Source organism: Calonectris borealis, chromosome 25, assembly GCF_964195595.1.
Source record: "Calonectris borealis chromosome 25, bCalBor7.hap1.2, whole genome shotgun sequence".
In the NCBI taxonomy this organism is placed as follows: domain Eukaryota; kingdom Metazoa; phylum Chordata; class Aves; order Procellariiformes; family Procellariidae; genus Calonectris; species Calonectris borealis.
Genome location: NC_134336.1, coordinates 61,873 through 75,359, shown reverse-complemented (window position 1 = coordinate 75,359; position 13,487 = coordinate 61,873). Strand labels below are relative to the sequence as shown.

At 51.0% G+C, this 13,487-nt stretch overlaps 1 long non-coding RNA gene across 1 annotated transcript; it reads left to right on the top strand.

Moving 5' to 3' along the window:
* Positions 1-9,915: 9,915 nt before the first annotated feature.
* On the top strand, positions 9,916-11,703 carry LOC142092986 (uncharacterized). The gene is made up of 2 exons (XR_012677267.1): positions 9,916-10,048; positions 11,540-11,703. It is a non-coding gene; the product is annotated as an uncharacterized LOC142092986 (long non-coding RNA).
* Positions 11,704-13,487: the final 1,784 nt, after the last annotated feature.

The following is a 13,487-nucleotide window of genomic DNA, read 5'->3' as shown; positions in this document are numbered from 1 at the left end:
GTGCCTCCTCTTTTCCCAGCGTCACCTTCTGTGTCACGTGAGGAAAATCCTGCGTGGTTGATGCCGCTTGCTGCTCAGGTAATGGCACGTATGGGCCTGGGGGAGCGGGGAGAAACATTGGTGAGTTCAAGGACACTGCAGTTACTCCACATCAAACCAGGGAAAAGGCAAATTTGCTGCCAGTGCAGAAAAGCTGATGAACAGTTGCCGTTAACAGAGCATGCCTTGTTCCTGAGTCGGTCCCTGGGTAGTTACGGATGTTTTCCTTTCAGGTAAAAGAATCAGCTTTCATCTATGATAAATTAAGAACTGCCTGTTACCTTCTTTAGGGTCAAGTGTTTCTCTTCTGTTTGTTCATACTGATTTTATGGGCAGGTTGGAAATAGCCTTGTATTTTTATATGCATAACTCAATTTTTAGTAATATGTCGTGTCAGTATAGTTAATTTTTGAGCACCTAGGTAACACTAGAAGTGTAATGAATGAAACATGATGGAAACTGATATTTAAACTTGATTTTTACTTGATTTTTTTTTCCATTAGAGTGTTGATGGCATGTTGTCCTGTGGCTCAATCCACATTCTGTTCAGTGGAGTCTTCAATCTAGGACTTTTAAGGAAAAAAGTTTGTCCTTCCAAAAAAGGGCTAGTCATTCATAGGATCGAGGTATAGACTTGGAGAGTCGCTTAAGTACGTGATCAGAATTAAAGCTAAATGTTGCTTAATGTTGCTGCTGTTGGTCTTCACTTTCATTAATTTCCCTGCTGCTCTGTCATGGTTGGGAGCTCCGAATCTGAATTTTTTTCACTCCCTAACACATTTTTCTCCCCAAGGAGAGGCTACGTTTAAAAGTTAATTAGTTTCCTCACAAATGCATCGGTCAATAAAATAGAGTTATAATTATTAAAACCACAAAAATGACACCAGTCTTCCAGATCTGGACTATTTCTGAACACGTGTTCATCACATGCAGATGTCATCGGGATACAGATCATCTGCACTTCGTGCTCTGATGAGACAATATGCTGAGACAGGGACAAGCTCCAAAAGGAAAAAAAAGTACAACATCAAGGTTTTGTTTTGTTGTTGGTTTTTGTGGTTTTTTTTGTGTTTGTGTGGGTTTTTTTTTTAAGAGTGCGATGTTGACTGGTGGCAGCCTGCAGAGCTCTCTTGCTGCCTGATGTCTCCTTTTCTTCTCTGTCACTCCTCTTTCATGGCTGTAATTTTCACTCGGGTAGTTTTAGAAGAGCAATTTAGTTCCTTGCCTGTGTAAATGTGCTGGTAATACTAGGAAGGTAAATGTTTGAACCAGTAGCGAATAACTTGGCTACAAGTAGAATTTCTGAAGGAAGAACAACAACAACAGGAAGCAAGTAGCAAGTTACCACAAATTTGTGTGTGTCAAACATGTCAAACTTTTATTGCCAAACATTGTTTGGCAATGTGTTCCAAATGGCTCGCTTTGGTAAACATAAATTTTCAGGAAGTTCAGGGTTGTGTGTGGAAAAACGTGCCCCTCTGTCTAGGTGTCCTGCTATGTAAATAGCATCAGTCAGTAGCACATCCAGCGGCAGGGCTGTTGTTCCCTGCTCTCGATATTGCCGTAGTAGTGTTGTGATATTTCGACCTAAGAGGCGGGTTTAGGAATGGAAGGAGAATGCCTGTGTTCTGTAAGGGCTACGAATGCCGACCGTTTTCTCTGCCTGCTGCTTTCCTGTGCGTGAGATGAAACTATTGTTTTTCTCCCTTGTTCCCGGTCGAAATATTTCTGAAGCTGTCGCTGCTGTGGGTTTGCAATTTGCGTTACTGCATTTTTGTAGAGTTCTAGTTACGGATCATTTCTACCGTGGTGAAGTGTCAAGATACGGTTTTCAGTTTAAAGCTTCAGAAACTGCATTTGCTGAAATCAGCATAGGTGAAACGGATTGTTGTGGTTTAACCCGGCAGGCAGCTAAACACCACATAGCTGCTCGCTCACTCCCCCTGCCCCCAAAGTGGGATGGGGGAGAGAATCGGAAAAAAAAGTGAAGTTCGTGGGGTGAGGTAAAGTTTAATAGGACAGAAAAGGAAGGGGAAATAATCATAATGATAAAAGAATATACAAAATAAGCGATGCACGATGCAATTGCTCACCGCCCGCCGACTGATGCCCAGCCGGTCCCTGAGCGGCGGTTGCCGCCCCCCGGCCAACTCCCCCAGCTTATATACTGAGCGCGACATCATATGGCCGGTTTGGGTCAGCTGTCCTGGCTAAGGTCCCTCCCAGCTTCTCGCTGGCAGGGCATGAGAAGCTGAAAAGTCCTTGACTATAGCAACAACTAAAACATCAGCGTGTTATCCACGTTTTTCTTGTCCTAAATCTAAAACACAGCGCTATACCAGCTACCAGGAAGAAAATTAACTCTATCCCAGCTGAAACCAGGACACTGATCTTGCGCATGATCCTGCTATGCTCGCAGGGGTGCTCAGTGGCTCCTCATCAAAACAGCGAGGTGTGTGTGGACGTCCGTAGGGTTGCGCTCGGGGTCTGAGAGGGTTATGTATTTTTGCTATTGGAAGACAGAATAGAGCATGTGCCTGTTAAATCTAATGACGGTCGAAGATTGGGAGGGACCCTGAACAGGTTTGGTGGCACAACTACAGTTTTAAAAGATTAAAAGATGTTGATGGTTTGGAGAAATGGCCTGGAAAAAAGGATTCCTCTTTTGCAGCGAGTTCACAAGGACAGATGGGTTGCTGTACTCTTTAACAAAAATACTCAACTTGGGACGTGTAGGGTGAGGAAATTGCGGCTATACTTAGGCTTGAGAAAATGTATGTAGGTATCTGTGTCTGTCACCTGCGTGTCTCTAGGAAAGTGAGTTCTAGCGAAACTAAAGCTGCCCACGAGCCAAAAAAAAGGCACGGTTGTCTAAAACATGCAAAAGCTCTAGTGGCCTGTATCAACAACTGTACCAAAGATGATGCAAAATACTTTTTCCTCCGCTCAGTTGTAGTCTTCACAGAAAAGGAAGCTTTGTGCTAAATGTTGGTTTTTTTTTTTCTTTCCTCTCAGCAGAATGTCAAATGCCACCATTTTGCCGCGGTCGCCCTTTCTTCTGCCGTGAAAGTACGAGACAGATGGAAAGGATCCATAGTGGTCTGCAAGTACAAGGTACGTCTGTGATAGTGTCTGCATTTTTCCTAAGGTGCTTGTAGTATGGACTTTACAGTTAACGTTAAGAATGTGGCAACTCTCCTTCTATATAATTTTTTCACGTGAAATATTTTAACACAAATAGTAAAAAAAAATAAGGTCTGTTCTGGAGCATGGTACGGCTATGCAAAGCTTGCTTCCCTCTGTCTGTTTTCTCTTCCTGAAAGCAGAGTCTTCTGTTTCTGCGTGCTTGCTGTTAAAGGGTACTGTGAACATAATGTTGGACTAGAAGAGGAAAGGAACTGTTTGTAAGAGTTCGGATGTTCAGGAGAAACAGACTTTGTTTTCACGATAAAAGCTTTATGCTTTTTCGTCAGTTTTTAAAATATCTTAAGTTTTTAAAATATCTTACAGTAGTACTCAAAAACCTTTCTGAGATACTAGCATCTGTGCTAAAAGCGATCAAGGTCAAAGAAGAGATGTGGACAAAATGGGACAAATCGGCGTGGGTGATGATGCGGTGGAGGAGCAGGTGAGTGGGGAATGGGGGCCACAGGGGGGTCCCCCCAAAAAAGGGGGTCCAGCCCAAACCAAAAAAATGCCTGAAAATTCATGGGGGGGGGGGGGGGCAGGGGGTGTTTAAAAAAAATTTTAAAAACTGTAAATATGTGTGAAGCGTTAAAATACAGAAAAATCTCTGATTTTTATGTATATTGAAAAATAATATTTATATATACAAAAATTCAAAATAAGAACCTATATCCACTATGTTATATAAAGGATTTTAGCATATAAAAAAATTCTAAATAGACATATATAAGGTTTTAAAATACAAAAATAACTGATATATATAAATTAAAAAATAAAGGACTTTAAAATGCAAAAAGGATGATATATTTTGTATATGAAGGAATTTAAAATAGAAAAAAGTCTGAATAGATGGAGCTATCTATACTTACTACCTGTTACGTAGTAAGTCTAAATAGATATTATATGTAATATAAGAAGTTATATATAAATGTAAATAGATATCTAAGTCTAAATAGATATAAGTGTAAATGGATATCTAAGTCTATAAAGACATAGGTGTAAATATATGTAAGTGTAAATAGAGAAGTCTATAAAGATATTTAAGTGTCAAAATACATAAGTCTAAACAGATATATAGTCTGAATAGGTATTACATGTAGTAAGTGGGAAATAGGGTGGGAAAAGTGGGAAATGGGGGGGGAAAAGTGAAACATAAATATGTTCCCTAAATACATGTATATGTATGTGTAAATAGATACAGAAGTGTAAATGTCTATGATAGATAAGGTTTTTAACATGCAAAGAAATGCTGTTTATGGAAAGGATGTAAAAAATTGACACCACCTGCTGCCCCCCCCCCCCCCCCCCCCCGAAATACCTCTCATTGAAGATATAAAAGAGCTTTCAGAAGCTGCCCCTTTCCCCTTCGCCTTTACCGCCTTTTCCCGTCCTGATTTGGGGCCAGTTCCCCCAACAGGGACTTTCCCCTGCGGGGCTGTGCACACACAGAGCGGGACCTGCCGCTGTGGCATAAAAATACACCCAAACCCCTGAATCAGGGTCTGCAAGGCGGGGGCGGAACAAAAAACAAATCACAATTTTGGGGGAAAAATACCCAACTTGGAGCTCCCGGGAAAGCCAACTCCACCTGGATTTGGGCAGCCGGAAAGCAGAAAACCCCCCATTTTCATGCAAAAAACCAAAAGCAAAAATCACCAATTTATGGTGATTTTATGTTATGGAAAAGTGCCGAAAAACCTCCAAGTTGAATATTTTGGAAAAGAAAACCCCTCCAATTTTCATACTATGGAAAAGCAAAAAACCTCCCAATTTGGGGTGAAACACCAGCGGTTTGAGGGGCATTGCTCGGGGTTATCCGGTGTGGATTATCCAGTGAGGGTCAGTTGTCTGGAACGGATTATCGGTTGTGGTTTCTCCCAGGTGAGTTATCTGTGTGGATTGTCCCAGGTGGAGCCCCTGGTGTAGGTCATCCCCATGCATGTCCCCCCATGCATGTTTTCTACCCACACATGCCCCTCCCCATGTCTGCCCCCCCTTTCCCACGCCAGGCTTTCACCTGCACGCCAATCCCACCCCACTCTCCCTCCTCCTGCGTTTTGGATTTGTCTGAAAAGGGCGTTGATGACGCAGGGATGTGTTAGTTCCTGCTGAGCAGCGCCTGCACAGTGCCAGGGGCTGTTCTGCTCCTCACCCTGCCCTGCCAGCGAGCAGGCTGGGGATGCACAAGGGTTTGGGGGGGGACACAGCTGGGACAGCTGACCCCACCTGACCCAAGGGATATTCCAGAGCATATGATGTCATGTAGTAAAACTCGGGGGGAGGTTGGCCGGGGGGCCGCTGCTGGGCCTCACTTCAACTTCAGTTTAAAGCTTCAGAAACTGCATTCACTGAAATCAGTGTAGGGGGAACTGATTGTTGTGGTTTAACTCAGCAGGTAGCTTAACACCGCACAGCTGCTTGCTCGCTCCCCACCCCACGAAGTGATTGGCTGCGGAGGGTATTTCAGTGGGGCGGGGGGCGGTCCTGCAGGCCCCGGGGAGCGGTACTGGGGGGCTCCAGGCAGGGGAGGGGCTATGAGCATCTGGGGAGTGGGGCTGGGGGGGGCGTGAGGGCTGTGTGCTGTAGAGGGGCTGGGAGTGGGGTTGGGGGGAGCTGTGTGCATTAGGGGGCCGGGGAGTGGGGCTGGGGCAGGATGCAGGCCCTTGGGTGGGGTGTTTTTGTGGGTCAGGGGCAGTTTGTGGAGGGTGTTTGTGTGAGGGAGGGACAGTTTGGGGGTGTCCGAGGGGCGAGGGTCCATGTGTGTGAGGGAAGGGGCAGTTAGTGAGGGGAAGGTGCAGTTTGGGGGTGGATGTGAGGGGGAGACGGTAGTTAGTGAGGGGGAGGTGAAGTTTATGGGTGACCGGGGCGGGGGAGGGGCGGCTGGGGGAATCCATGTGGGTGCGGGCAGTTGGTGGGTGTTGGTGTGGCGGAGGGGCAGTATTTTGTGGGTGGGGGATGGGGAGGAGGAGCTGCACTGGCAGAGTTTGGGGGCGTGGTGTGGGGAAAGGGGGCAGGGCTTCAGCGCCACCTGCGTGGAGCGGGACTACGGGTCCTCGGGGTGGGGGGGCGTGACTTTGGGTGTTTGGGGCGGGGTTACGAGGAGGGGGTGCTGGCTTGGGGTGCTCGGGGCGGGCCTGAGGGCAGGTGGTGTGGCTTCGGGCGCTGCCTGCATCCTTCGCAGTAGCTTTGGGTGGGCGGGAGTAGGTGTTTTGGGGAGCTGCTCATCCCCTCCGCAGTAGCTCCCCCGGGCAGCATGGCAGAGGGCTGGCAGGACTGCACTGTCCTGGGCCCGGGCTGGAAGTGGCAGAAGGTTGTATGGAAATCTGGGACCTCGTGTGAGCGCACTGATATCTATTGCAAGAGGTACTGCTCCCCCACCCACACTCATTCCCCCTGAATGCCTGCGTTCCTCCGGTCCCTCCCCCATACCCCCCGGTCCCTCCTCTGCCTAAGATTTTTACCCCCTCAACCCTAAACAGGACCCAGAGATCCTCCCCACAAGTTGGCTTTGGGAGTGGGGCTGGCTCTAGCCACACCCCTTTCAGGTCTAGAGCCCGCCTCCTGGGTCTAAGCCCTGCCCCCTGCCAGGTTTGGGGCTCCCCTCTAAGCTTGAACCCCCCCGGGTGGTTTTCACAGCCCCCTAGGAGCGATTTCAGGGCCTCCCTAGGAGCTTCTCCTCTTGCCATTTTGAGCCACCCCGGGGCCATTTTGGGGTCTCCTCACTTCCAGGGATACCCCCCTTCCCACCAGTGGCCCCTAAATCTCTGTTACCTGTTTCAAGGCCCCCCCCTCCTAGACTGTTTGGGTCCTGATGGGGGCATTTTGGGGGCCCCTGGGGTATGTTGAGCGCCCCCAGATTTTGGGGGATTCCCCATGGATTTCATTCTCCCCGCCTCATTTTCACTTGTCCTTTCCACTGCTTCTGCTTGGATTTTGGCATCTCCTCCTGATCCCCAAGATTTCGGGGACCCCTCCATCTCCCTTCCTCCTTGATTTTACCCCCTACTGCCCCATTCCTGCCCCTGCTTTCCCTTGAATTTTGGGGGTCCCGCCATGGATCAGTGATGCCCTCCAGGTTTTTGGGGGACACCCCTGGGGTTTTGCCACTCCCCCCTCCCCCCCCAGTTTTGAGGGACCCTGACCACTTCCTCCCCCCTTGATTTCATGTTCCACGCTGCCCCATTTCAACTCCTCCATCCCACTTGCTTCTCTTTGGCTTTCTGGTTTCCCTCAGGGGACAGTGACCTCCGCTGGGGTTTTGGGGACCCCCCTGGGGTTTTGGTGTTGCTCCATGTTTCAAGGATTCCCCCCATCTCTTCCCCACATTGATTTTATTCCTCCCTTCCCATTTTTGCTCCTCTTCCCCAACTGCTTCCCCTTGGTTTTTGGGGTCCCTGGGGTTTTGGGGACCTCCCAGTTTTGGGGACACACCCTATGTTCTTCTGCCCATTACTTTCACCCCCCACTGCTGCTATTCCCTCTTGACTTTTGGGGTCCCCCATAAGCCCCCCCAGGGGTTTGGGGTTTTCCACCCTGCCAGGGCTGTTTTTTGCCCGTGCCCCTTCAACCAGGGCTGGTTTTCTCCCCCATGAAGGCTGATTTTGCACCCTGTTGGGGTTGCTTTTCTCCCCCTACCATGACGGGGGCTCATTCCCCCCACCTCCCCGGTTCAGTTTTTGCCCCATGCTACATCCGGGGCTGGTTTCCCTCCCCACTGGGGATGTTTTTTACCTCCCCCACTGCAACTGCTGCTGTTTCCCTCCTGGCAGGTGCAGCTGAAGCTGGTGGAGGAGACGGTGCAGCAGCAGGCAGCACAGGTGGCCAAGCTGTGGGTGCAGGCAGCTGCCCAGGAGCAGCGGCTGGGGCAGCAGGAGGAACAGCTCCATGGCCTGGAGATGGAGCGGCGACATCTCCATAACCTTGTCCAGGAGCTCAAGGTGAAGCCCAGGGGGGTTTGGGTGGGGGACGAACCATCTGAATTCCCTCCTTGGACCGCTAAAATAACAGCTTCTGTCCTTCCTTAGGGCAACATCTGTGTCTTCTGTCATGTGTGGCCAGTGCTGCCCGAGGAGGAGGAGCAGCAGAAGGGCCTGGAGCATCTCTACTTCCCCCCAAGGACAACAAGGTGCTGGTGCTCTCCAAGGCAGGGGAGATGAATCGCTTTGGGGGTGTCTGCCTGTTGCTTACACCTATTTTGAGAGGCTGAGGGTGTCTCTGCTGCTAACGAACCCCTCAGCTGTCCTTAGTCCCCCTCTGATGGGCTCAATGAGATTTTTTAGGACAAACGGGGTTTTAGCTGCCCCCACTCGCTCTGGGGGGTGAAGACAGAGTTGGGGACCCCCCAAAACCTCCTTTTACACCCTCCAAGTCTCATGTGGGACATGAGCAGCGAGACAATGTCTTGGTTTCCGAAACCAGGGGTGTGACCCTGTGCGTAGCACAGCAGGTCTTCAAGGGTGCCTGGGAGCTGGCAGAAAAAGACTGGAAAGTGAGTTTAAAAAGAAAAAAAAAACAAACCAGAACCAAAGCGTTAACTCCATTTTGGGGGCATTTCTAGGTTTTTTAGGGCTTGGTGTGATGCTGGTGGGCAGTATGCTTTCACCGCCAGCTTCCTGGAGATCTACAACAAATGTCTGTGGGATCTGCTAGCCGGCCGGCCGAAGCGCAGGGCCAAGCTGGAGATCCGGCAGGTCAGCTCGGCCAGCGAGGAGGTGCATGTTGCCTCCGAGGGGGGGGTAGGGGGACCCTGATTCCCCCCCTTTAAAGCTCAGATTGGCTGTGTGGGTGGTTTTGGGGGGTAACGGGGCATCTGTGTCCCCCTGCAAGGTGCTGGGGCTGCTGCAGATGGCAGCTGCCAACCACTCAGTGGCCCGGACAGCCCTGAACGACAGCTTATCCTGCAGCCATGGCGTCTTCTAGCTCTGCTAGGGCTCCAACACTGCCCGGGACCTGTGCTGCGCCTGCGAGTGGGGGCGTGGGACCCTTTATGGGGAGTCACCCTTTAGAGGCTGTGGTTTGGGGTGAGCTTTTAAGGTAGGGACCACCTGGTTTGGGGCGAGCCTTTAGGGGCCACTGGTTTGGGGCCATGGGTTCAGGGCCACCAGTTTGGGGTGAGCCCTTTTGGGCCCCTCGTTTAGGGCCATGGGTTTGGGGTCACTGGTTTGGGGCGAGCCCTTTTTGGGTTCTTCCTCTTGGGGTGAGCCTTTTAGGGGCTCCGCTTTCAAGGCCACGGGTTTGGGGTGAACCTTTTGGGGCCATGGGTTCAGGGCCCCCCTTTTGGGGCCACCAGTTTGGGGCAAGCCTTTTCAGGGTCATGAGTTTGTGGCCAGTCATTTGGGGTGAGCCCTTTTTGAGACCCCCCTTCTGGAGTGAGGCATTTTGGGGCCCTGTGTTTGGGGCCCCAAATTTGGGGTGAGCCCTTTTGGGGTCCCCCTTCTCAGGCCACTGGTTTGGGGTGAGCCTTTGGGGGGGCCCACCTTTCAGGGCCATGGGTTTGGGGTGACTCTTTTTGGGGTTTCTCATTTGGGGTGAGCCCTTTTGGGGTCCCACTTTCTGGGTCACAGGTTTGGCGTCACCAGTTTAGGGTCAGCCTTTTTGGGGCCTCCTTTTTTGGACCCACAGGTTTGGGGTGAGCCCTTTCTGGGCCCCCCTGTTTTTGGGGTGACCCTCCTCTCCCCCCACAGCAGTGCTGAGCCTGGTGGGCTTGGCAGGCAGCGAACAGCTGGACGAGTTGCTGTTGGGCGGGGAGCAGCCGCATGAGTCGCAAGCCATCAATGCCAGCTTCTCCACCCTGGGGCAAGTCATCATGGCCCTTGCTAAAAAGGTACGGGGAGGCCCCTGGGTTTGTGGGGGTCCTCAGGGCCCTCGCCTTAACTGCCAGGGTCCCCGCAGGAGCCTCATGTCCCCTATTGCAACAGCAGGCTGACCTACCTCCTGCAGAACTGCCTGGGGGGCTTTGCCAAGATGTGATTGAAGGGCTTGGGGGGGTATTTTGGGGGGCTGGGAGTTTTGGAGGACCCCACTGACACCTCGATGTATCCTCAAGATTGGTGTTAGTGAATCTCACTCCCCTGGAGGAGAAGTTCACCGAGTCCTTTACCTCCCTGCACTTTGCAAGCAAGGTGGGGCGGACGGGGGCTGGTTTGGGGATGGGGGGTGGGCTGGTTGGGGGGGGGGGGGCAGGTTTTGGGTGGCTTTCAAAATGATTTGGGAAGGGGGAGATAGAAAATTTTGGAGGGGGGGTTTGGGGGACATAAAGATGGTTTTGGGGGGTGGGGGTGATTTGGGAAGGGAGAGATGGGAAGTTTGGGGGGTGAGATGGTTTTGTGGGGTAGGGGAGCATTTGGGGGAGCATAGGAAGGTGTAGAGGGATGGGGGCCAGTTTTGGGGGCAGATGGGGGTGATTTGGCAAGGGAGATATGGGAAATCTGGGAGGACTGGGGCAGTTTTGGGGGATGGGGATGATTAGGGAGCGCACAGTTAGGGGAGGGGCAGGTTGTTTGGTGGGTCAGGGGGCAGGTGGTGGTGATGATTGGGGTGCTGGGGGTCTGTTTTGGGGGTGGGGGGCTGTTTTGGGGGGACAGGTTGGGGGGGACAGGGGTAGGGTTTGGGGTGGTGGTTGGGGGGATTTTGGGGGGTCTGTGGGCGGTTCTGGGGATCCACAGTTCCCTCCCACCCCCCTCTCCACAGTTGAGCGAATGCGTGGTGGGCATGGCCCATGCCAACTGGAGGTAGCCCCTTGCTCCCCTGGCAGCAAAATCCATAGGGCGAGCCTCTTCCCTTTGTACATCTACTGTCTATAAGCCCCGCCGGCACCTATAGCGGAGCGTAAATGCTCCCACGTATCAGTGAGCTAAAATTCCATTTTTTTTTTTAAGGATTTGATGTTTTTCTCAGTAAATATTAGGGCTCAAACCCTAAAGATTAATAATAAATGTCAGACTTGGTTTTTGATATGGGTAATAATAAAAAAAAAAACTTTTTAGAGGCAAAATAAACAGTTAAAAGGGATGAAATAAATAGTTAGTTTAAATTCTGGCTGGTTTGGGTCACGTCTTGCCGTGGTCCTTCCCATTTTGGGTGGAAAATGGTAATATTTAATTCTTATATTTCTAAGTTCAGGCGGGAGGACAGCGGAGCAGGGGCACAGGAGCTGCAATTGAATGCCCCGATAAAGATATGTTGAATTTTGCTTAAAAAAAAAGCGAATTTTTTTTTAGGATCACAATTCACGTGTGTTTTATACCCACCTGGGGTGTTCTATTGTCAATATTGATGATATATCACACCAAGGACTTGTCGACTTTTAATTAAGGTACAACGAGTACTGTTTCCTCACCAAATCGTCGCAAATGACCCCAAGCCTGCCAGGATTTCTCTGCCTTCGGCCTCAAAATCTGGGTTATAGGGAAAAAGGAGGAATATGTGAGTAAATATATACATAAATATACCCTAATAAATACATATATGTACATTCAATTATGCTTTTAGTCGTCTTGTTTTGCAACATCGCATTGTGTCCAAATTTATTATATTTGGTGCCTTTTTGACTCCGTTACCTGTTTTTTATTTTATTTTTGCCCCAACTTGAGCAGCTTTTGATCCTTTTTTCCCTCCATATTTCCCTTGTGAATTTGGGGGGGGGTTTAGGGAATTGGTGTAACTCGGGTGTCGGGGAACCGCTGGCATTAAGCTATACCCACACTCTTCCTGCTCCCCTGGAGGAACGATCTCCTCCAACGGGCTTGATTTGTTTTTAATTTATTGTTTCTTGTGAAAGACTCAAGGAAAACGGGTTTTCTTTTAGTTCTATTTAACGATTTTATGGGTGGGTTAAGGGCGGCAGCGAGCCCAGCACCTCCCTAGACCCTGTGCTGCCTTGTTTTGATCAATATAATATTAATTATGATTAATAATTTGCCCTCATGCCCCTGGAAACTGGCACTGGCGAAGTCGAAATACACTCCCTGCTTTCACGTCGAGCCCCTGTGGTCTCCCTGCCCGGCGGCATCATCGTGCTGGACGATGAGGACGAGGGGGACCGTGAGCCTCCACCCGGCACCTTCAGAGGGTGCCACCTCGGGGTCTCTGTTCCCCCTCCATCATCTCCATGTTGCTCCCTGGGTGTCTTTATCCCCCTTGGTGTCTCAGTGCCACCTCGGTGTCTCTGTGCCCCCTTGGTCTTTCCCTATCACCTTGACATTGCTGTCTGATCTCAGCATCTCCTTGTTCTCCTGCAGTATCTTCATGTCTCCCTTGGTGTCCCCACACCACCTTGGTGTCTCTGTCTCCCCTCGATGTCTCTGTCCCCCGCAATCGTCTCCATGACCCCCCTTGGGTGTCTCCGTCACCCCCGGTGTCACTGTGCCACCTTGGCATCTCTGTCCCCCCTTGGCATCCCCATTGGCATCTCCCTTGATGTCTCACCTCGGCATCTCCCTTGATGTCTCATCTCGGCATATCCACGTCCCCCCTTGGTGTCCCTGTGCCACCTCAGCGTCTCCATCTCTCTGTGTCTCTGTTTTCGCTCCATTATCTACATGTCCCTGCTGGGTGTCCACATGCCACCTTGGTGTCTCCATCCCCCCTCAGCCTTTCTCTGTTCCCCCCTCCCTCACCTTCCTGTTGCCCCTGGTGTCTCTGTCCCTCTCCATCATCTCTGTGTTCCCCTTGCATTACATCTGTGTTCCCCTGAGGTGTCCCCGTGCCAGCTCAGCGTCTCCATCTGACCTAGTTGACTCTGTTCCTGCTCTATCACCTCCCTGTACACCCTGGGTGTCCCTGTCCCCCCTGGATCACTTCCGACTCCCCACTGGTTGTCTCCGTCCCCTCTCCATGACCTCTGGGTGTCTCTGTCCCCCCCGCATCATCTCCATGTTACCCCTGGGTGTCCCTGTCCCCTCCTTTGTCACTTCCATGCTCCCTCTGGGTGTCCCTGTGCCACCTTGGTGTCTCCATCTCCCCTGGGTGTCTCTGTCCCCCCTCCATCACCTGTGTGTCCCCCTTGGTGTCCCCATGCCACCTCAGTGTTTCCGTTCCTCCTCCTTCACCTCCCTGTCGCTCTGGGTGTCCCTGTGCCGCCTTGATGTCTCTGTTCCCCCTCTATCATATCTCTGTCCCCCCTTGGGTGTCTCCGTCCCCCCCTCCATCATCTCCGCATTCCCCCTGGTTGTCCCTGTCTCCCCTCCATCACCTCTCTGTCCGCCCCCCCGGGTCCCTCTATTCCTCCTCCATCTCCTCTCTGTCCCCCGTGGATTTCCCTG